The 22,056-nt window shown below is 45.6% G+C and overlaps 1 pseudogene; it reads right to left on the minus strand.

Annotated features, from left to right (window-relative positions):
* LOC139047931 (uncharacterized) overlaps positions 1–22,056 on the minus strand; it is an 86,052-nt pseudogene that overhangs the window by 58,411 nt on the left and 5,585 nt on the right.

The following is a 22,056-nucleotide window of genomic DNA, read 5'->3' on the forward strand; positions in this document are numbered from 1 at the left end:
GGAGCTGCACAGACGGCGCGCTGATGGGCTCGTGTTCGCCAACTAAAGCGGGAGACACACGGTCCGATCCGGCGTCCGACGCGCATGAACGGCAGCCGGAATCGAGGTGTTTTGCCGTGCCGAAGCGCCGGATCGGACGTCCGGCGTGCGACAAACCGGGCAAATTTTCATCGTCCGATGTGTCTGACAACCGCACTCTCCGCACCGTCGTTTGGCCGCAGCTAATGTGACGTTCTCTGACGCTCCCTCCACGGAGGCGGCGCTGGCAGGCCGGTTTCTCGCCGTCTTTTTTTTTTTTCCCCTTGCCTGCTGCAGTTTGTTGCCGACACGAAATAGTTACCAGTTCAATAAAGTTATCTCAAACATGTGCTTATTATGCAAAACAGCGCCTAGTACACTAGCACTAAGCTACCGTCGAAATCGGGAGCTGCGACGCGAGGGCCTTTCCGCGGACAAACAGCACACACCGATCTCTGCACCGACCGTCCGAGCGAGGCTGCTCGCTTCGCTTGCATGTTTGGCCTTCGCAACGACTGCGTCGAGTAAACCAATTGTATTTGATTACGGGCTACCTAAGTGCACAGCGTTAACTGTTTTGGCAAAAATAAGCCCTCTTCATCGAGCTCGGGCTGAATCAAGCGCCGTCGGCCGCAGCGTCCGCCTAGCTATGCCTGCCGGCCGTATCGCTGGCTGTTACCGGAGCCGTCAGTGGACAACGCGCCGTCGTGAAGTGTTCTGTCACTTGCAGGGGCATAATTGTATTGACAGTGTTCACGTAAAGCGAAGCAGTGTTGTGCAGAGTTTTTATATTGTGTTTCTCGACGTGAACCTGAACTCAAGCTGGGGGGGGGGGGGGGGCTGGATCTGGGCGGAGCTTACGCGCCGCTCGACCGTTCGGATACACGCACGTTGGATCGGACGCCGAATCGTACCGTGTGTCCCCTGCTTAAAGCTCGCTCATGGTTCGGCGTTAGTCCCTGTATATTCTTTATAAATAAGGAAGCCTACCTAGGCACTGTAAACCCAACAATTGGGGCCTAAATGCCTGCCCTCCTCCCCGCTACAGTTTCGTTTGAGCGACACAGTCTGATTTCGAAGGCCGTGCTTTTGCAAACTGCATGCGACTGAAGTGGTTGCGAATCTTGAAGGCGACATCCGTTTCGTTATTTTTTTATATATACTACAATACATTTTCTTAAACTTCGTATAAAAAAGTGCATATTTATACAAAGTTAACACTTTTGGACCCAAGAAATTTGTTAAAGTGTCCCTACCGATTGTTGTTAGGAAAAAACACGTAATTTTCTCATTTACGACACATTTTTCTAAAAACCGCAGAGTGGCGCCACTGCAGTATTTGTTTGGTCGACATACCACGTTGGTTGTCGTGAATGCACATTACAGTAAGGCGGTATTTGAGATATTTTAGAAGTGCCTAGACAAAATGTGCTCCTTGTCATGTGCAGTAACCATCGCAAACCCTCCGGACTCGTGTAACGCCGTTAGTTCGCCGTGTGTTTCGTGCGATCTACCAGTGTCGACAGTGAGTGTCTTACAACAGCGCCCGTCCGAACTGCCTTTGTTCTGCCGAGCTGCCTGCCGCGCTCCTGTGAAAAGTCTGGTACTGGAGCTTCGAATCGTAGTGTATGGAAGCCTGTTGAAGGTTGTGCTTTTGTGGAGCTGGAGTTCATCGGAAGTTCTACAGTGCTTGCGCCAGAAAGACGTCGGTGCCTCGGTACCTTTGAGACGAAGGAGCGTTGGCCAAGTCTTTTTGAAAGGTAAGCAAGTTTGGCCCTTGCGCGTATTCTTGAACTTATGATTTACGTAATGAACGTTGTGTAATTAGCTAGAGCAAAGCGCTTTCTGATCGTAGGTTGGCCGTCTTGCTGTGCACATTTAGCAAGCAATTTCACGAAGGCTTCCTCTGATGTTACAGTAAGTGTACTTGCATTCTGCTGTAAAATATATGCTACCCGCCTTGATTGCTATGCCTGAATGGGCACACAATTATGAAAACACTGATAGTTGCTGTTCGTTCGGTAGTTTTCTGGCAAGAAGTTATTCGTTATATATGCATTCCCGCAAGTACAGTACATGTGTAATGTATCCGTCGATGTATCATGGGCTTTGCGCGTTGGCACACGATTCCTATGTTTGACGCTTAAGCGGATAGAAGCTTGTATGAAGATTTTTGTATGTATACAGTTTGGTTTGGAGGACCACGTCGCGAGAACCTGTGTATTGTTTATGTTCTTGAGTGTCTTCGCGTATTTGTCTTCTATGTTGCAAACCCGACATAGGCCGATATTACAGTAACGAAGTTTATTTTTAATCGAGACATTTCAGACACCGGCCTTTAAGAAAGACATAGACCAACCAATTCTTACGAACGGGATGCAAGCTCTTGCAATCGTAGGTTATACGGCAGTGCGTAATAAAGTAAGGACTGCGATTTTGTAGCGATACTTACCCCTCGATTCTATACCACTCTTGTCGGCCACCGCAAATGGCCGGCTGTTCCAGTACGTAGCACGGGCCGGGGCGGCGGTCAGACCACTAACGAATAACGAAAAGGAATAGCATCGCTACAAAATCGTGATCTAGCTTTCAGAATGCTTTTCACGTGCTCAATATTTTTGTTTAATCCAATGCGCCACGTTTTACTGCATATATGAGTTTTGTTTTTGATTGTCCTGGTAGCCTGTTGTTGCTGATTTCGTTCCTTCCTTAAACTTCACTTGTTACAAAATATCAGTGTAACCTCCTTAAATATAACAAAGAGCCATTTGTGCAACCAGGCGCGAATTCATGCAGCTTGCTGTGTGAGGCTCTCTTTGCAATTTCACATGACACTGGTAAATCACAAGTTCCCAGGTTCACAGCGCAATAAATTAAACATTTCTTACTTTTGAAGGCTATGCAGATTCTGGAGGCATCCCTACATCGAGCAGGAACCTGCTGCACTGCTGGAAGCTGGACAGCACGACAATAAAGCACGTGATCTGTGTGCTTTCTCAAAGGTGCGTACATAACTGGCGCTGCCTTTCGAGTTGTAGGATACATTTGTGCTATATGCAATCATTTTACTGTATTGCCATTTTCAGGATTTCTAGTGGCTGATCATGAATTTTATGTTTTGGTGGAGTGCCCTCAGTTTAATGAATTTACCTAAAGTAGCCTCCTCTGAGTTAAATATAATTGGGCGCTTGAGTAATTATGCCTTATATACTCCATATAGACTATATTAATCTAGCCAAAATGCCTTTTTAAGAACAATGAATTCAGGTTTCGTGCCTTGAATAATGTGCTCTAGAGTGTCTAGAAAAATGCGTTGTACCACCTAAAGACATGGTTTACGCAAAAGTGCCTTAAGCAATGCTTTCGTACAAAAGTTGTATCATCAAGAGTTTCAGAGAAGCCTGTGCGGTCGGTATGAAACATGACAAAGACAGACATAGACCAACCAAATACAACATTAATAGCAATACATTTTGGCTTCCATATGGAAGCCTTGTTCACAATAAGGCTAAAAAAAGTGGAAGTGCATATTTAATTAAGTTTTAGCATAAGATGGGCGTGGGCTCCTTGGTTTCAGATAAACGTGTGTCCTGTTGATTGCATCTCCAGGGAATCTGGGTACAGGCATGGCTTCCAATTTCTTTCCTGGCCGATTATGCTAGACACTATCCAGTCACTATTGTGTTTAGTCATTGCGGCATGCTCTGCCAAAGCATTTGATGCCACTCTTTTCTCATCCACATCGTTCTGATGTTGGCGTAGCCATTGCTTAAAGTTGCCCATTGCTCTAATGTAGATAGTATTCATATACACGTTATGTTTCATAGGTCAGAATTCATGTCAGTAAAATTTTTGATACGGTTTGTTACTGGGATGGCTACCTCGTTGGTTTAACATGGCTTGTCGCTGGGATTGCTCTCTTGTTTGTTTAGCTTCTTGTCGGGTTCATATGGATTTGATTTTGTGCACAATGAGATGTTACACACACACCTTGCATATACATGAAAAAAAGTTTACAACAGAGATATATATAGAGATAACATATATGCATGGGCATATATATCTGTCCAATAAAATACTCGAGCCTCATTTCTCCCTACAGAAAAAGAAGTTATTTCTCCTCGAGGGCATGACTGCTTGCAATAATGAACCTCCAAGAAAAGGTTTTCTCTAATCCGTATCTTTGATATCTAAATGCTTATGTGGCATGTACAAACTGCTTGCATCAATTTCTCATTGGGATGAGTGGTCTAAATTTTAATTTTGAGTAATAATTGCAATAAATAACTCATTTCACCTGTCTTCTAATGACTCTAAAATTCTATGCTTCTACCTTGCCAAACCTTTTATGAAATTAGTTTGATGAGGCCCAATATACAGGGCTTTCTAAATTGAAGGTATCAGTATCTATTAAAGACTGTGCTAACTAAGAAAATGCTGCTTGTGTATGTGGTTTATTCATTTCTCAGACAAAAGCTTTACACCCAAGTGCAGTCAGTAAATCGAAAACAATTGCGTCTTGTTCAATAGTTCTCGAGCACTTGTGCGTCACTGTAGTCAGATACAAATTTAGAAAAAAGGGGAGGCCCCGCCCAGGTGAATGAAGCGCGACGTCCGATTGCCTCCGCAACTAAAATAATCCCGCTCAAAAAATCGTGCTTAGGAAATGCACAATTCTCAGTATAAATAAAGACTTTGATGACTGGTTTAGTAGAGCTCTCATGTGCTACAGCACATGCCAGATCGCCACAGAAAAATAACCCCGTGCCTTCCACAACGCTGCCCGTCGTCTGCTCTTTAGCTTCATTGCAAGTGGCAAAAGTAGAAAGAGCAACTCTGCATGGCATTTGTGCTTGTTTACATGTACACGGCACATTTACTAACTACTCCTGTTCCGAGCTTCAAATGAATCAGTTGCTACTGAACAAGTACTTATATAAAACAATGCATGTATCGCAACCATTACAAACCAAAGATGCTCAGTGTCAGCGAAAGCACCGTGTTAGACGTGAGGAGGGAGGTCAAAGCTTCGCATATTTCGGGTGGCAAACTATCGACGCCCTCGCGAAAACGCCCACAAAATGTGGAGAAAAAAAGAAGCAGCACGAAGTAGGACACGTGTGCGCTGAGGTCGTGTGCACGATTTCTTTCACCACGAGATACCGACGATCGAGAAGATCACTAACGAGTTCTCGAAGCGTATATTGTGTTATGTTTGTGCCCTGGGATTTGCCTGCCGGAAGGCCAGTGCTATGGTTTGTCGACTGTGAAGGCAGCATTGATCCCCACATGGTGCCTGCCTGCTTCGGACACGACTACGTGCACGGCTCGAGTTTCCTCGTGGCTGCACGGCGTCCACGATGGAAGCAGCCACCGGATCACGGACTGCTATTCAGCCCCTCCCCGTCCCGGCAGCAATGCGACCCCCCCCCCCCCTCGTTTGTCCAGCGCCGCCCGCACCACAAACGACTCCCGCTGTGTTTGGGACAGTTTCCAAAGGAGGGCTGTGTTTCGACCCGGTGCCTTGCAGTTGGTTCCCTTTGTCCTATGCGGGCCATAAAACTTGCCCGGCGCACCATTCTGACCGACCGCCAAATCATCCTGACGCCGCAGTGCGGTTCAAGGAAGCGCCGGCCACCGAGAGCGGCGTTAGGACCCCGGAGGCTGCCCGGACCCTCTCTCTCACGACCTTGTTTCGTCCTTGGGGACTGTCTGGGAGATCTTTGGACTGAGGGGTGTTATTTAAGCAGCTTGCAGCTGCTCTGTTGGTCTCTGTCCTGATGACGACAGCATGTAAACATTGTATAAAGAATTATTCGCAGAGAAAACTCTCCTCGTCTCTGACTCTGCGTGAAGCGAGGTCCAGACCTCCTGCCAGCCATACATACCTCGGCAAACGCAACAATGGATCTCCCATCACTGAAGCGGTGTACTGCGTGTCAAGCACAGCAGCCAAGCATTCTCCCGTGACCTCTCAAATAAATAAGCGGTTCATTTGATGACATATTCCTTCTAATGGAAGCCCAATTCTGAAAAAGCAACGTCCTGCACAGATCATGCTCAATATAAGCGTTGGCATGGAAACGTGCTGAAATGCTGGAAAATCTGAATGCAAATGCAGTTATTAACTCTGAATAACTATGTGGGGCCCGAAATGCTCATTCGGGCAGCCACTGTCCAGCTTCACACGAAAAAGCAGTAGTCAACGTGAATGAAATTGGCAGCCACTCTTAGCAGCCTGCACGCCAAAGCACGTTGTGCTTTGCGTGCAGTTGTGCTGCCCCTACTGTTTTTTCCAGCCCGTTGAGATGAATAATGCCAAGGTCAGGAGGCCCAAAATACTCAATTGGACAGCCACCTGTGATGAAATAACAGTCATCAGGGCACGCTTCAAAGTCACCTTTAGCAGTCTGCACATCAAAGCGCAGTCAAGCCGTCGCCACTGTTGGTGAAATGGCAGCAATCAATGCGAGAATGACAGCCGCTGTTGGCAGCTTGCATGCAAACACACATTCATGTGGTGGCATTATTTATTTTGGTTACCTGGCCCAGGCAAGCAATGCGAATAAGAGAACTATTATCAGACATCATTAGCTTAGTTAGGCCCAATATACCCAGGCGGGTAGCTATGAATAGCAGTAGTCAAGGGCACGCTTGAAAGGCACCATTGGCAGTCTGCACGTCAAATCACAGTCATACCGCAGCCATTGTATTTGTTTATCTGACTGGGCAAGTAACACCAATGTAAGCACAATTATTCACCCTGAATAGCTCTGCTAGCATTGTGCTAAAAATGCTGAGTGAAGTTGAATGCGTTTTATTGAGGCAATTATTTAATTTACAAGCCATCGGCATGTCGATCAACGGCCAGGTTCAGACAATGTCATTTGTGAAGTAATAAATGGTGAAAGTTGCAAAAGCTCTCAGTGCACTGCTTTGCTGGGCTCCATTCACTGAAGAATGTCTTTGCAACGGCGAAAGCGTCAGACAGAAATCACACCCCACTGCACGTTGTTATTCGTGCTGAAAATTTTCGCCATCATATGTGATAGGCAGCGAAACCGTTTGTTTACTAAGACTGAATGCATGAAAAATGCAACAGCATAGCAAGGTGTTTCATAATATGCAGCCTTTCATGTGCACTTCTGGCTAGCTACCACATGCATTGACGCATAAACATGAAGAGAGGTAAGAGGCAAAGTTACTGTGCAACCCACATGACACTTTTAAGAAAATGTATCTCTCAACCTTTCTGTTTTGATAGGCGATCAAAATTTGTTTTGAGCAAGTTGGTTAATCACATTGCAGCAACAACACAAGAAACAAGGACAGAAAACGCAGCAAGTAGGCAGATTGAGAAGACGAGGTAGACCAGTGAGAAAGGTTTTAATGAGATGGAAGAGGCCAGTCCTGCAGTGTACAGGAGTTATGCTTTGAATGAGATTGGCTAATGAAAATGTGTAAGGACTTTGCTGAAAGAAAACTCTCAACACAAATGCTAATATAAAATAAAAGGACAAATACGAGTAAGCGCAAACACGCATGGAAGCAGGAACGCTGGCAACACAACTTATGCGTGACTGTGCCACAGCACGCATTCTACAGCTTGCGTGCGCGGTGAGCACTGGTGGAAAGAAATCAATCGACAGTGCTATACACAACGCTCGAACACCGCCGTTAGACGCTCGGCTATCTCACTGTTGACAACGATCACTCACGCTAAGTTGACGGCGACAAATCTTTGCATTGGAGGCTTCTTTGTCAAATATTTTCTGTTGAGACGCTCGTAGGTTTGTTTCACGCGCGCACACTTTTCTAATTTCTCCTCAGAATGGTTTTGCTCCATCACTTTACCCCGTCCGACGAAAAATGCAGCGACACGGTACACGAACTCACCCGCTGCCGACAGCAGGCACCGGACTTTGGCAAACTTTTCTTGTCCTAACTTCACTCAGGAGCGAAATAAAAAAGAGATGAAACAAACAGGCAGGATGTGTGTTTGCAGCAGTCACCGAGGCATCCTGTTTTCAGGCAAAGCGTAGCGCAGCATCAGCGATGCTCGCTGCAATGTTTCTTCGCCGAATCACGGCTTAGAATAAACGCACGCGGCAAAGATGCCGCATTGTAAGCTCGCAGTAATATTTCCGGCATGATAGACAATGACAAACAGTTTGGGAATTCACTGTGACAAGGCATTGACATGCACAGCTGACGCGACTTGGCCCAGTTCGAAGCCCGGGTGGCCATCTTCTCCGATGGCAGGCCACCGGCCGTCCGGCGCATGACGTCAGTCCAGAGTGCGCACCCATTAGTGGATGCTCGTGTGCATCCGCCTCGGAGGAGTAAACGCCCCTGTTTTTCTAAAGTTGTATCTGACTATAATCGAGCACAGCTTGACCCTTGGCCTAATACTAAATCAGGTTTGAAGCTTTCAATGTGTGCTAATCGCTAGAACAGCACCAGATTTCATTCTGTGCCAAGGGGTGGAATGCATTTGCTTAGAGCTAGGCAGATGAATGTCTTTCTTTCGCATTGAAGTCTAGTCTTAGGTGAAAGTACACAGCTCAGCACAACGCATGTATGGTATACGTAATAGTACTTTGTTCTTTAAACCGTATCAACAAGAAGCAGCTACTTCCGTTTTTGCAAACCTTACCTTATTTCCTAACCTTTCCTTGATCAAAAGTGTAGAAAATTAATCTGTGCTTGTTCTGTTGTTTCACAGGTAGACATCGGCGACGGTGTATATGTTGAAAAGGGCCTGCTGAAGAGGCTGCGCCTGGATGCTAACAACTCGGGCTTTCAGTTCGCGGGGGGCCTCCTTAAGGCTCCTTTTACAAAAGAAGAGGTTGAAGGGAGGCGCTACACATGGATGCGCAGCGATTGTTTGTGACAGCGTCACTGCTGGCAGGCCTGGCCTGCCTTTTCGCTTCGTTCTGGGTCTTCCACGTTATCTACTCGAAAAAGGCCCACAGGATTTTGACATTTATTGAGCACTGCTTTCTGGATTTTTGCTACACAAAGCCGCAGGTGAAAGCATTGGATTTACTCAATTTTTACAAGAACTATTGCTAGGCAAAAAAATTTTCAGATGCATATCCTCAAGAAAGTTTCTGTAAAAATTATTTTGCCTAACAAAAGCACTCGTGGGTTCTGTGGCTGGCAGGTTGCCCAAGCCTTGTAGCACAGTACTTGCTTTAAAGGTACACGAAAGAGAAAATTTATTTGAGCTTTATTAAATCATTCTTCTACAACACCGAAAAACAACTCCCACCATGAGAATTGGCTTGAAAAGCCAGATAACTTGCAAAAACGAAAACTGGTGTCGCCACCACGACCTTATAGTTCCTGCACCAGCTTGCTGTGATATGGAATTTGACGGTGTCTGTTCGGGTCTAGCTAATGTTCTACTGGCCAATATTGATGAATTCTGTTGTAAAGGTGTCAAAGAATATACTTAGTTGAAGTATGACTCCACACTGATGTGCGGGCACTGCATAAAACTTGAAAAATGAAAGTTAGATCTTCATTTTCTCATGTATTAATCCGCTTATTGCCACAATGTTCATGAATACAGTTCTGAAAGATTGTTTTATCAGTCTAAAATGATTTACTGTTTCTCTTTAGTATCTCTGTAATGGACCTTCAGCAACAAAATGTGTGTTAGTATTTTTTGAGTTTTGTACATAACTGATTTACTGTGCCGCTCCCTGGCTTGCTCCATTCTGCCGAGCGCTGCCCCACAAGCCCATTGTTGGCTTGGGCAGGCTCGTATTTGTATGTAATTTTCGAAATAAATAAATCATTTATATATATATATATAGTATGCCACAGGTATTCTCAGCGGGGGCAAAAGCACCAGCAGCAGGCTGAATCATTCTGTACCAACTGATAACTTGAAGGATGTCCTGTGCCACTAAGGTTAGGCCAACGTGGCTCTGTGTTAATCACCACAAGTGTAGTAGGCAAAACTTAATGGCCCAGAAATTGGTAATTCAGGGGGGAGTTGAATTAGCTATAGTTATTTCTTTATTTTTTCTTTATCAGGGACTTCTCACATTACACTTTGTCACAACGCATTCACTTTAAAGTAACTGTGGAGAATAATGTGGTTTGGTATTCAGACATGCCTTCTGTGTGTAAACAGTGTTAGATGAGCAATACAAAGATACACCATAGATGCTGACTGGCAACATGAAAGGGTTTGAGGGCAGCTACAAATATACATCCTTGTAGTCGTACCTATAGCACTATGTTCAATTTGTCACACAAGCATATGACATCCATCACAACTGCATGCCTAGAAACAGACGAGGGCAACACACTCAATTCCCTTTTAGTCTATCTAAGAAGCACTACAATTTTTAGGCAACGAAATTGAAATCTGGCTTGTACCCATAAGTACTGCAATACAGTTGTGCAACATGTTCCTCTTGTGTGGATAAAGGGCTGCATATGTTTTCTTTGAGCACAAGGGGGAGTGGTATCAGTTAGAGCCCCTCCATGCACGCGCCACTGCCGCTTTCTTAAGTAGCGGCAACCTTTGTTGTGCGCCGCCTTTTCCCCTCACACCAAATCCGGTTCCAGCATTCCGGGTTTAAAAGTTTCCGGTTCCTGGAGTTGTGCTGCGGGAATTTCCGCTTTGACTGCCGATGGTCAGACGCCCACGCGGGCTTAGCAGAGCTGTGGGAGTCACCATGAGAAGAATGCAAAGGCGACAAGCTGTTATATTCCGCTGAAGTAGTAATTCGTGGTCGCTGTTTTCTAAATGCACGAAAAACGGCAGTAGTCTCCAAGCGCCCAGGCACTACATTCCACTGTACATTGTCTCTCGTGGCATAACCCGTCGCAGGTTGACACGAAACAGCGAACACGATCAGATCGCTCATTACAATAGGCGGTGGTACTTGGATGGAATCGCATTCACAGTTTAAACCGCAGCTGGTGCAATTAAAGCCTCTCCATCGACGCGAAAGTAAACAACGTTAAGAAAAACATAGCGTTACTTCACTCGGAACAGGAAGCTGCAGCTACGGAAGTTCCGCTTGACAACGGAAGCTAAGGGGGTGAGTGGCAGAGGAGCGTGGAGGAAGAGGGTAGGTTGGCGGTACTTAAAGGGACACTAAAGGTTACTATTAAGTCAACGTGGACTGTTGAAATACCATCACAGAAACCTCGAAACGCTTGTTTCGTGGCAAGCAGAGACTTATTTTAAGAGAAAATGCGTTCTGAAGCGTCCGCGTACCTCTAGCGCAGTTCAAATCGCCCGCCCTCCGATCGAGGAGAACTGACATCATGGTCTCATAGTGACGTTGCGCCATCGGTGAGTAGAACGGCGTCCGCAGACGGCGCTACGGCTTTTCTGCGCAAAACGCAAACGCGCGGCCAGAAACAGAGCCAAGACAGAGCCGACAGCAGAGCGAAAGCGGGAGTATGGTGGCTAGCGGAAGGAGAAACTAATTACGTCCCACATTACGTCCCACGGCACACGGAAAGTCCGTTTTCGTTAAACTATAGGCTGCGGCGAGCTCGCAGCGTGGTCGGCGTGGTCTGTGAGAAGTGACGAGCCTTTCCGCACTCGCAATAGGGCATAAAAAAGTGCGAATCGACGCAAAACTCGGCCTAGAAACGTGCTTCGCCACAGCCGACCCAGATGTCGTTTCCCGCACCGCCACCAGGCGCCGCTACTATAACTCAAGCTCCAGCGCAAGACGCCCATAAGCTGCTACTTCATTCTATGACGCAAACTTCGACGCTCGTCGCAATGGACCCTGACACCGACAGATTGGCTCGCGATGGTGGGCTCAACTTCAGCGATTTGAGCACCGACGAGCGCGACCTGCTGCTGAGGGCTCGCACTGCCGGCGTCGTTGCGTACTACGACGGCGGCCTTGACACCGGCTCTCCGGAGCGGGAAAGCAACGAGGGCTTCCCACGACATCACATGGACGTGGCATTCTCGCTGCTTGTTCCAAATGAAAGTTTCGCGAGCCAGCAGAACCCTCACAGCACGACGCAATAACGAAAGTACTGAAACTCCAAAGCGTGCGCGGCGCAGAGTCGTGCGCGCAGAGTCGAGCGAAAACGAAACCTTTCGACCACCCATACTACTGAAGGGTAACGTCAAATTCTTATTTTTTGTTAGAATCGAGTAGACGTAGACACGTAGCATTTTCTTCCGTCTTATAATCGAATGAAATGATATTTTTAATACGAGTAGTTGAGTATTAGTAACATAAATTACGGGGAGACCTTTCGTCATCGGTTTAGTACCGGAATGTCGCTGGGGGGTCTCAAATCGTGTCATGCATTTACCTCAATTTCTCGGTTATTAAAGCTCTGTTCGCGATTATATTGACGCCTTAGACGTTCTAGAACTTTGCTCTACCACTTTAACTTGACTTTCTGGTAACCTTTAGTGTCCCTTTAACCTGGTCGGCGGAAACGTGTATGGAGGGGCTTTAGTATCAGGTAATGGCTGTTTTCACATATACGTTTTGTCGTGTGTATTAGCAATCACCACTTTCCTTATCTGAGTGAGGTCATTTTTTAGAAAGTTTGAAAGTTTATAGAACATGTTGCTCATGGTTGTTGCAGTTTTCTTCCTAACTATCCAGTCATTGCACTGTGCACCCATGTCTTGGGCAACTAGCTGTTTGAAGGTCAGTATGCTATAGGTGGGTCTAATGATAATCTCTAGTGCCCTCTCATTTGCTTGATGCAATACTGAAGAGTTAGATTTTGTATATTGTGTAACTTGTTTATTTTCACTGTACTATAGTTTCACTACATCTTGAATGTGTTGTGATAGTTTTTCTTTTGCAATGAAAGATATGGTGGACAGTTGCCGACACTAATGTGATAGTATGAATGCTTGCTGTATTTATCACGATTGTTTCATTCCGCTGGGGCACTAATGGTCATTAGCAGCAGATGCTAGCTGCCCTTAAGAGCAATGTTTTTATGTTGCATAGTATCGTTCATGATCCATTGAATGCACTGCACGCACATGTTGTGGACAACTGCCTGTTTGAAGAAATTGTCTGCATATTCAGTGAGTCTAATGTGAACATCTCTACTACTGACTTAACTTCACTACATCTTGAATGTGTTGTGATAGTTTTTATTTTGCCGTGACAGATGTGGTGGGCAGTTGCCGGCACTAATGTGGTAGTACGAATGCTTGCTGTATTTACCACATGGTTGTTTCATTTCGTCTGAGGCACTAGTGGCCGTTAGCACCAGATGTCATTTGGCCTTATGTGCAATACAGTGAAAGCTCATTAATTCGAACTTCAATAATTTGAATTTATGGATAATTCGAACTGTACGATTTGGTCCGGCCAAGCTCCACAGAAGTCTATGTATAAAAAAGTCCGTTAATTCGAACACGAGAAGGTTCCCTCACGGATAATTCGAACTACGCTCGCCTGGCACACGGCCAGAGAAACGCGCCTACTACCTACACACAAGGCTGTATTGCCTCCAAAACGGAGAGAACGGCGAGAGAAGGCGAAATCGGAAAAGAATCTAACCGACGCGGTGTCAACCAGAAGGCAGCGGCGGCCGCCGCCTCTACGTTCTACGTAACATCCGAGACTTCTTGCCCGTTGCAAATCTCGGAGGTTTTGCAAATCTTGTACAGCTGCTAATGTTGTGCGGAGATGGCACGGAAAGCGCCAAAACACAGCGAATCAAGTACGTCACAGCTGCGCTTGCAATCAAGAACCAATGAATCAGGGCCTTCGCCACCTTCACATGTTCAGCGTCTGTCTCGGCAGTCTTCATCGGTTGTGCACCTCTGTTTTCAGTTTAGGAGGTATCGGCCGTCGCGATTCATTGTGATGGTGTTAAGCCTCGGCTAACGTTCGTTTCGGTGGACGTCGGTGGTGTGGCACAGTCGGACCCAGAGCTTCGACTTGAAGATGGCGTGTGCCCGCGGCCCACGCCATCACTTTCTGACTCGCCAAATTTCTGGCATGCCCTACTGCTTCCAAATCGCAGTGTACTGTTGCTCTCCTTCACTTTCGTTAATTCGAACTGAAGCGACTTCCCCTTGCGGTTCGAATTAACGAGCTTTTACTGTATTTTTATGTTGCATAGTTTTGTCCATAATCATCCATTGAATGCACTGCAGACCCATGTTCTGGACAACTGCCTGTTTGAAGGAATGATCTGCATATTCAGTGTGTCTAATGTGAACATCTCTAGTACTGCCTGTGTATTTGTGAGTTAGATTTTGTATTGTGTGTCATTTTGTTTTCACAGTGCTTTAGTTTCACTACATCGTGAATGCGTTGATAGTTTTCCTTTTGCAGTGAGAGATATGGTGGGCAGTGGCCGGCACTAATGTAATAGTACGAATGCTTGCTGTATTTACCACATGGTTGTTTCATTTTGTCTGGCGCAGTAATGGCCATTAGCAGCAGATGCCATTTGGCCTTAAGTGCAATATTTTTATGTTGCATACTTGTGTTCATACTAATCCATTGAATGCACTGTACACCCATGTTCTGGACAACTGCCTGTTTGAAGGAATGACCTGCATATTCAGTGGGTTTAATGTGAACGTCTCTAGTACTGACTGTATATTTATCAGTTAGATTTTATATTGTATGTTGCTTGTTTTCACTGTACTTTAGTGGGATTGCACATTGAATGTGTTGTGATGTATTTTATTTTGCTATGAGAGATCTAATGGGCAGTTACCAGCCCCCAGTCTGTGTGTTAGTACAAATATTTATTATGCTTATCACAGCATTTTATAAGGCTATAGTTTTGTGATGATTAACTCATGCCTGACTTTTTATGAGAAACATGTCAGAACTAATAAACAATCACTCATGCTTGGGATCCATGAAATCATCTTTGTAATCTTTCAGTTGTCTTCGAAATATCAGGCCCGAGAAACTCCAGAACGGGCTTGAAAAATTACTCTCAGGTAGAGCTACGAAACCTTGATATCGAGGTAAGAAAATACCCCGACATCAGTACCAACAAACTCGAGAATAGGCCTAAAAATAACTCCCAGGAATAGCCTAGAAAACTGGATGAATGACGTAAAAAAGTAATCCCACATCACCTCCAACAAACTCCAGAATGAGCTTGAAAAATTACTATCAGATAAAGCTGAGAAAAGTTAATGAAAGAGGTAAAAAAATACTCTCACATCAGACCCAAGAAACTCGCGAATGGGCTTGAAAAATAACTCTCAGGAATAGCCGCTAGAACTTCGTGATGGCAGTAAAAATATAGTACCACTATCGTCCCCAAAAACCTTCCCAGAGATTAAAAAATTACTCTCGTTTCTACATACAAAAACCTTGGTCAGCATGGTAGTAAATTTTTACCTCGACTGGTACGTACTAAAAAAAAACCCAGAAACGGGAATGCGATACAGGACGAGCGGTTTACTCCCGTTTCGCGTTATTTCTGTTTAGTGTGCAGATCGATTATTTTCATGTTACCTTGCTATGCTTAGCCTATAGTTGAATACTTTTCGGCTTGGCTGTATTCCTTTTCAGGGATAGGGCAGCATAAAATCCTGCCTCAGATGAAACGCTTCATCACCCACAAATACACAAATACCTTGTTGCTATTTGGGAGACGTGCTGGGGCTGGCAAGCTCAGGCAATTGTTCGCAAGGTCCTTGGTAAATGATGTTGCCTTAAACACGCTCCCATCACTGTGTCGGCCTGGAGCCCCGACATCTACCATGACAAATTTATAACTGTCATCCGCCACTGCCATCAACATAATGGAGAATGTTCCCTGAAAAATAAAAAAAAGTGAAAACAGCATTGTCACATCTGGCTGCAATAACCTTCGCGAATGATTTACATACCTTGTAGTTGTAGTAGTTGCTACCAGAGTTTAGAGGTGCCTTTATTTGTATGTGTTTACCACCTACGGCTCCAAGGCAGCTTTTTGAAAATTCCAGCGCTTTGCAAAACCTTCTGCCACTTCCTGCCAGCGCGCAAGTCCTGGCACCTGTGTCATTGAAAGAGACGTGCAGATGTCAAGGTTTACGGCACAGTTAGTTGGCAACTCACATATTTCACTTGAGTTTGTTGTAGCCACATTCTACCCGCTACATTGAAGACCATGAGATGTTGTGTTATTTCGCCTTTACTGACAACCCATTGCAGTGGCTTAGTAGCTGCCGTGTTGCACTGCTAAGCCAAAGATCGTGGGCTCGGTACTTAACCATGGTGGCCATATTTCGTTGGAGGCGAAGTTCAAAACTCCCGTGCACTTGACATTTTAGTCCACAATGGCACACTAAGAGCCTGAATTTCTCCACAGTCCTCCCCTTCGTCGTCACCTATCTCCAAGTCTAACAGCGTGTCAATGACTCGTTGAAACACCCACGGCGCCACCGAAATGCCAAACGGCAGCCGTTTAACTTTGTACAGTCCCTTTATCGTGTTGACTGTGAGCACTTCAGCTGACTCGTCGTCCTGCGTAAGCCGTTGATAAGCTTTAGTTAGATCCAGCTTTGTAAAGAAAGCTGCTTGAACCCAAAGCTGCGAGCATTTCAGCAGTAGTGGGTAAAGGATACCCGCTGCTTTTAATAGCTTTGTTTGCGGTGTTACTGTAGTCGCCGCACAGGCGTAAAGTTCCGTCCTTTTTTCTTACCACTACCAATGGCGTGGCCCAGTTGGAGTACGCGACGGGTTCCCATACCCCTTGTTGCACCAAGCGATCCACTTCCTTGCCCACGTCGTGCTTGAGAGCCAGTGGAACTGGTCGACTTTTGAGAAACACTGGTTGGGCGTCTCTTTCAGTTCGATGTGAAACTGGTGGTCCGTTGAAGCCAGGAAGGTCCCTGCGAAACACCTCGGAAAATCGTGAGGGCACGTCTTCCGCGTTTACTTGCTCGATTCGCCTCAAGCAAATGCCTAACGGCCTAAACCAGTTTCGCCCAATCAGGCTGTTGCCTCGATTCTTTACTACCAACAAAGGCAGCTTTGCATTCCGGCCCTTGAATTCTACCAAGACGGTTGCTCGACTCAGCAGCGGTAACGCCTCCTTTGACCAGGTTACGAGAGTTGTTCCAGAATCTTGGAGGGGTATTTCACCGCGATTCCTCTCGGTTACTCGAAATGTATCTTCACTCACAATTCAGCATGAAGCTCCGGAATCGACCTCCATCGGGACTTCTTGTCCTTGTATCTGTACTTTAACCACAAACTTCTGTTCTTGCTAATTCACTTCGCAGAGTGAAAACAATGCACTGATTTCGTACACGCCCTTGCTCTTTTCAACCTTCCTCTTTTGCTCAGGCGTCTTCCGGGCCGCTCTGCTTTCGTACTTTGAACGACAAGCCCTCGCTATATGTCCAACCATTTTGCATTTGAAGCATGCCGCTTGTCTAAAACTGCGTAAATGCGGAGCATGCCTACTGTTTGTGATGTGTGGTGCGCGACATGGTGCGGTGGTCGGGACGGTCAGGAGCAGATGACAAGGAGTGCGCACGCTGAGGCAAATTCCGTGCTGGAAGGAGGAAAACGACGACGCCGAAGAGCGCCCGGCACGCGAACGCGCGGCGCAAGAAAAGCAACTAAAAGAAGAAAAGCCAACAAATTAGGAAACACCACGGGGCGTCAGGCAGCCAATCGGAGAAGGAGATTCTTGATGATGGGAAGGAAAAGTAGGGGTAAAGTGCAGCGCAGTAACTATCTCTCAGCAGAGGACACCTCAACCGCTCTTCACAGGGGGTAGGGAATGAAAGTAGAGGGAGAGAAAGTGCGCCAGAAACAGCAGCACGCCGCGGAAATGCGATGGAGCTAAAGGCGGTCGGCGAGGCCGACAGCCTCGGCGAATGTCAGGGGCGCACGTAGTAGTGTCCTGTGTCCTGAAGGGCAGCCCGAGGGATGCAGGAGCTAAGTCACGGTGTCGCACGGCAGGCCGTGCCCACGGTAAACACGGGCAAGAGACGCGCGCGCGAGCGAAAAGTTGGGGCACTCACATAGCAGATGCTTGAAGTGGAGTGTCTCGATCGCGCCACAGTCGCCGCAAAGGGGAGAGGGGGCTCCACGCAGTCGATGCCGCCGCTCGGCGGGCCACCGGTCCGAAGGGTGCGGAGGAAGGCGCCCTCGCGCCTAGTGAATCCGGTCTGCGGGAGATGGCGCGGTGGGCGCCCCTGCGCTAGTGTTCCTGTATATGCTCCCGCAGGGAGCAGAGACATATACTAGTGTTCCTGTATATGCTGAATTGTATTGTATTTAATTGAATTTCGTTATTGAATAACGAAATTCAATTTTTGGATTTGCAGTTAAGACTAACAGCGCAACACATTTGTTGGCAGTATAACCCCAGGACTAGCAAACCAATTCTAAACTATGCCTCGGCACACTCAAAACTTGTGAAAAGAGGAATTGCTATGACGTGTTTGGGTTCCGCACTTAGAAAGTCGTGCCACCACCTCGCCAATCTGAGCTTTTCGCAACAACTCAATCGTCTAGAGAAGGCCGGTTATCCAAAATGCATTATTCTATCTATATGTGAAGGGCTAGTGAAGAAAATAAAGAAAGGGGACGCACCCCAAAGACAGATCGAAAAAGTTAAAAAGTACGCAGTCATCCCTTATGTACATCAGATGGGGCATGGGTTAAAAAAGACAGCCATGAAATATGGCGTTCAAGTTATCTTTTCAGCAAAGAACTCCTTAAAAAAGATTTGCAATCTTGTCAATAGGCCTAAACAGCCGTCCGAAGCTACATGCAGCGTCAAACACTCGGGGCAGCTTGTGGCATGCTCGGTGGGAGTCGTCTACGTCATCCCTCTTTCGTGCGGCAAAATGTACTTTGGGCAGACGGGACGCTGCCTTAACATCCGCCTTAGGGAGCACCAAGGTGCGATCAGGAATGAAACAGGTTCGAATCTCGCCGCGCATTGTAGAGTTTGCTCATGCAAACCCATGTTTGAACAAACAGAAATACTTTATAAAAATATGCATCAAATTAACCGCGAGATTGTAGAGGCCTACTTCATGCATGTGAACTCAGGCGCATGCGTCAGCCAGCCTTCTATCACTCTACAGGATAAAGAAGCTGAGTTTTTGAATAATATAATATTTGGGGTTTTACGTGCCAAAACCACTTTCTGATTATGAGGCACGCCGTAGTGGAGGACTCCGGAAATTTTGACCACCTGGGGTTCTTTAACGTGAACCTAAATCTAAGCACACGGGTGTTTTCGCATTTCGCCCCCATCGAAATGCGGCCGCCGTGGAGTTTTTGAATGGCAAGATAGGATAACACCCTTGTAAACGTCATTTTACACGTGTTTACGTTTTCTGTATAATGTAGTCCGTTGCTTGAAATAATAAACCAGTTGTTAGTCTGCGCTCGTGTTGTGTTCTTCCTTTCGTCCTTGTCCGGGTTGCGCTGCCCACCCACAGGAATATGTTCAACCACCAACTCGCCCAACTCGCCGTCTTAATTCCGTTTTTTTTCATTGCGGGGTGCTTTGGTAATCGTGACGATATATTGTTTTTTGTTTTTTACAAGTACTGCTCCAGGATGGCACATGTAATGGCTAACGGAGGCCTCTGAAGAGCACGTAACATTACACTAATGCAGGCGTCGCAGGGAGTGTTCGCATACAAAATTGGCTGTCCGCGATCTTATACCTCCTTGGCATGCACAGGCTTCGGCGAGCCCCATCCAGCCCTGGTTCTAGCTTTGGTGTTCCCGTTGCCGCTTTCGTGCCCTGGAGGCGCCGTAAATAATACGAAATAATGGCAAGTTGTTACATCTAGTAAATAAAATTTATTGAAGAAATACAATCGCGCCGAGGCGCCAACTACTAAAGCAGCGCTAGCGCGCGAGTATTGTGAAACGCCAACGAGGAATTTACCGGCCCACGTATGATTCTACGATCAAAGTGCACGTTAGACATCCCCAGGCGAGCTAGATAAAGTTATCCGGCGCCATCCACTACGACCTCCATCCTAGCTTTAGTCGTTTCGGAACGTTTCTTATTTATTTATTTATTTATCATACCCTCAAGGTACGGTTGTACATTGCAGAGGGGAGGGGCAAAGTAAGTAAATACAGATGCAAGTCACAAAATATGGAAGGAAGGCAAACAACATGGCAAAAAACATCGTATACAAAATAATAATGGTAAATAGAGACTTGTGAGCGTGGCAAAAAAAAAATACATGGCGTAACAAAATAAAGAAAGGAAAGAACATACGATATAAAAATACAAGCCAAAATGTAAAACAATGACATAAAAGCAGTTATTATACAAAACAAGCAAACGCAACACTAATTTATAACATGAAGCTTTGAAGTGTGCTTTTAAAGTTATTGGTGTCAATAATGCTCGTAAGTAATGCGGGTAAGTTATTCCAATCTTTGCTCGTTTGGGGAAGAAATGAATATGAAAAGCCGACGGTGTTGCAATGCGGAATGTTTACCTTTTGGCGGTGGTCTATGCGAGATGAAATGCATGGTGGAGGTTGGACAAAGATAGAACGTAAATATGTGTTATGGTAGTAGATTTTATGGAAAAGACATATGCGAGATAGTTTTCTACGGGTTGATAACAGCGGGAGGTGAAGGAGAGCTTTCATGTTAGTGACACTCGCAGTTCTTTGGTAGTTGGTGAGAATGAAATGGGCTGATCGATTCTGTATTGCCTCTAGAGATTGTATGAGGGTGTCATGACCGGGGTCCCATACTGATGACGCGTACTCTAGTTGTGGGCGAATGTAAGTTGTGTACAATAAGAGTTTTAGTGATGATGGTGCTTGAGAAAATTTTCGACGAAAGTATCCCAGTGTGCGAGTGGCCTTAGATGTTATGTGATCAATGTGAGTTTTCCAGGATAGATTGCTGGCAATGTGAACCCCCAAGTATCGATATGACGTTACACATTCTAGTGGGATGTTATTTACCGTATAGGTGGGGTAGATGACGTTAGTACGAGAAATCCTCATTGTCTTACACTTTCTAATGTTTAATTCCATGCGCCACGTACGACACCACTCATTTATGTTATTGAGAGCCTCCTGAATTAGTAGAATATCTGAAGAATTAGTTATTTTACGATACAAGACGCAGTCATCCGCAAAAAGACAAATGTTCGAGGAAACGTGAGTGGGCAAGTCATTAATATAAATTAGGAATAATAAAGGACCGAGCACAGACCCTTGCGGGACGCCGGAGTCAACTGGGGCTAAAGGTGAGTTAGCGTCATTAGTGGTTACAAATTGAACACGTGATGTCAGAAACGCGCGAATCCATTTAATTACGGAGGGGTCTATGTTTAGAACGCCTAATTTATGAAGAAGCAATGCATGGTTAACTTTGTCAAATGCTTTAGAGAAGTCGAGAAATATACAATCTGTTAAAAAACCAGAATCTAAATTGGCATGTAGGGCATTAGTGAAGAGGATAAGCTGAGTGTCACAAGAGAAGTTTTTACGGAATCCATGCTGCATAACTGTGAAGAAGTTGTTATTTTCAAAAAAATTAACCAGATGCGTGTATATTATATGCTCCCTAACTTTGCATGGTACAGATGTAAGTGAAATAGGTCTATAGTTGTGTGGATCATGGGTTGGTCCGGTTTTGTGAATGGGGATTACTTTGCCAATTTTCCAATCATACGGTAAGGTGCCAGAATTGTAAGATTGTGAGTAAATGCATTCTAGTAGGATTGAACAGTATTCCGCTGTGTTTTGTAAGAATATAGTGTTAATTTCATCTACCCCACATGATGCTTTAGGTTTTAAGTTTTGTACTATGGCTTTGATACCAGTTGCGTCGAAAACGATGGGATCCATGAAATGGTAGTTAGCTGATTTTATCTCTGGTATCGGATCAGGGGTCTGAGGTGATGAGAATGACTGAGTGAAGGTATTGTTAAGCACATTAGAACACAATAGGTCAGGTACTGGGTCCCCAGAAGTTGTTAGCAATGATATTCCAGTTTTATGGTTGTTTCCTCGTATGGCTTCCCAGAAGCGTTTTGGATTAGTCTTCAATAAATTTGGAAGTGTACAATTCAGGAATGAAAATT

This window comes from Dermacentor albipictus, chromosome 7, assembly GCF_038994185.2.
Source record: "Dermacentor albipictus isolate Rhodes 1998 colony chromosome 7, USDA_Dalb.pri_finalv2, whole genome shotgun sequence".
Lineage (NCBI taxonomy): Eukaryota > Metazoa > Arthropoda > Arachnida > Ixodida > Ixodidae > Dermacentor > Dermacentor albipictus.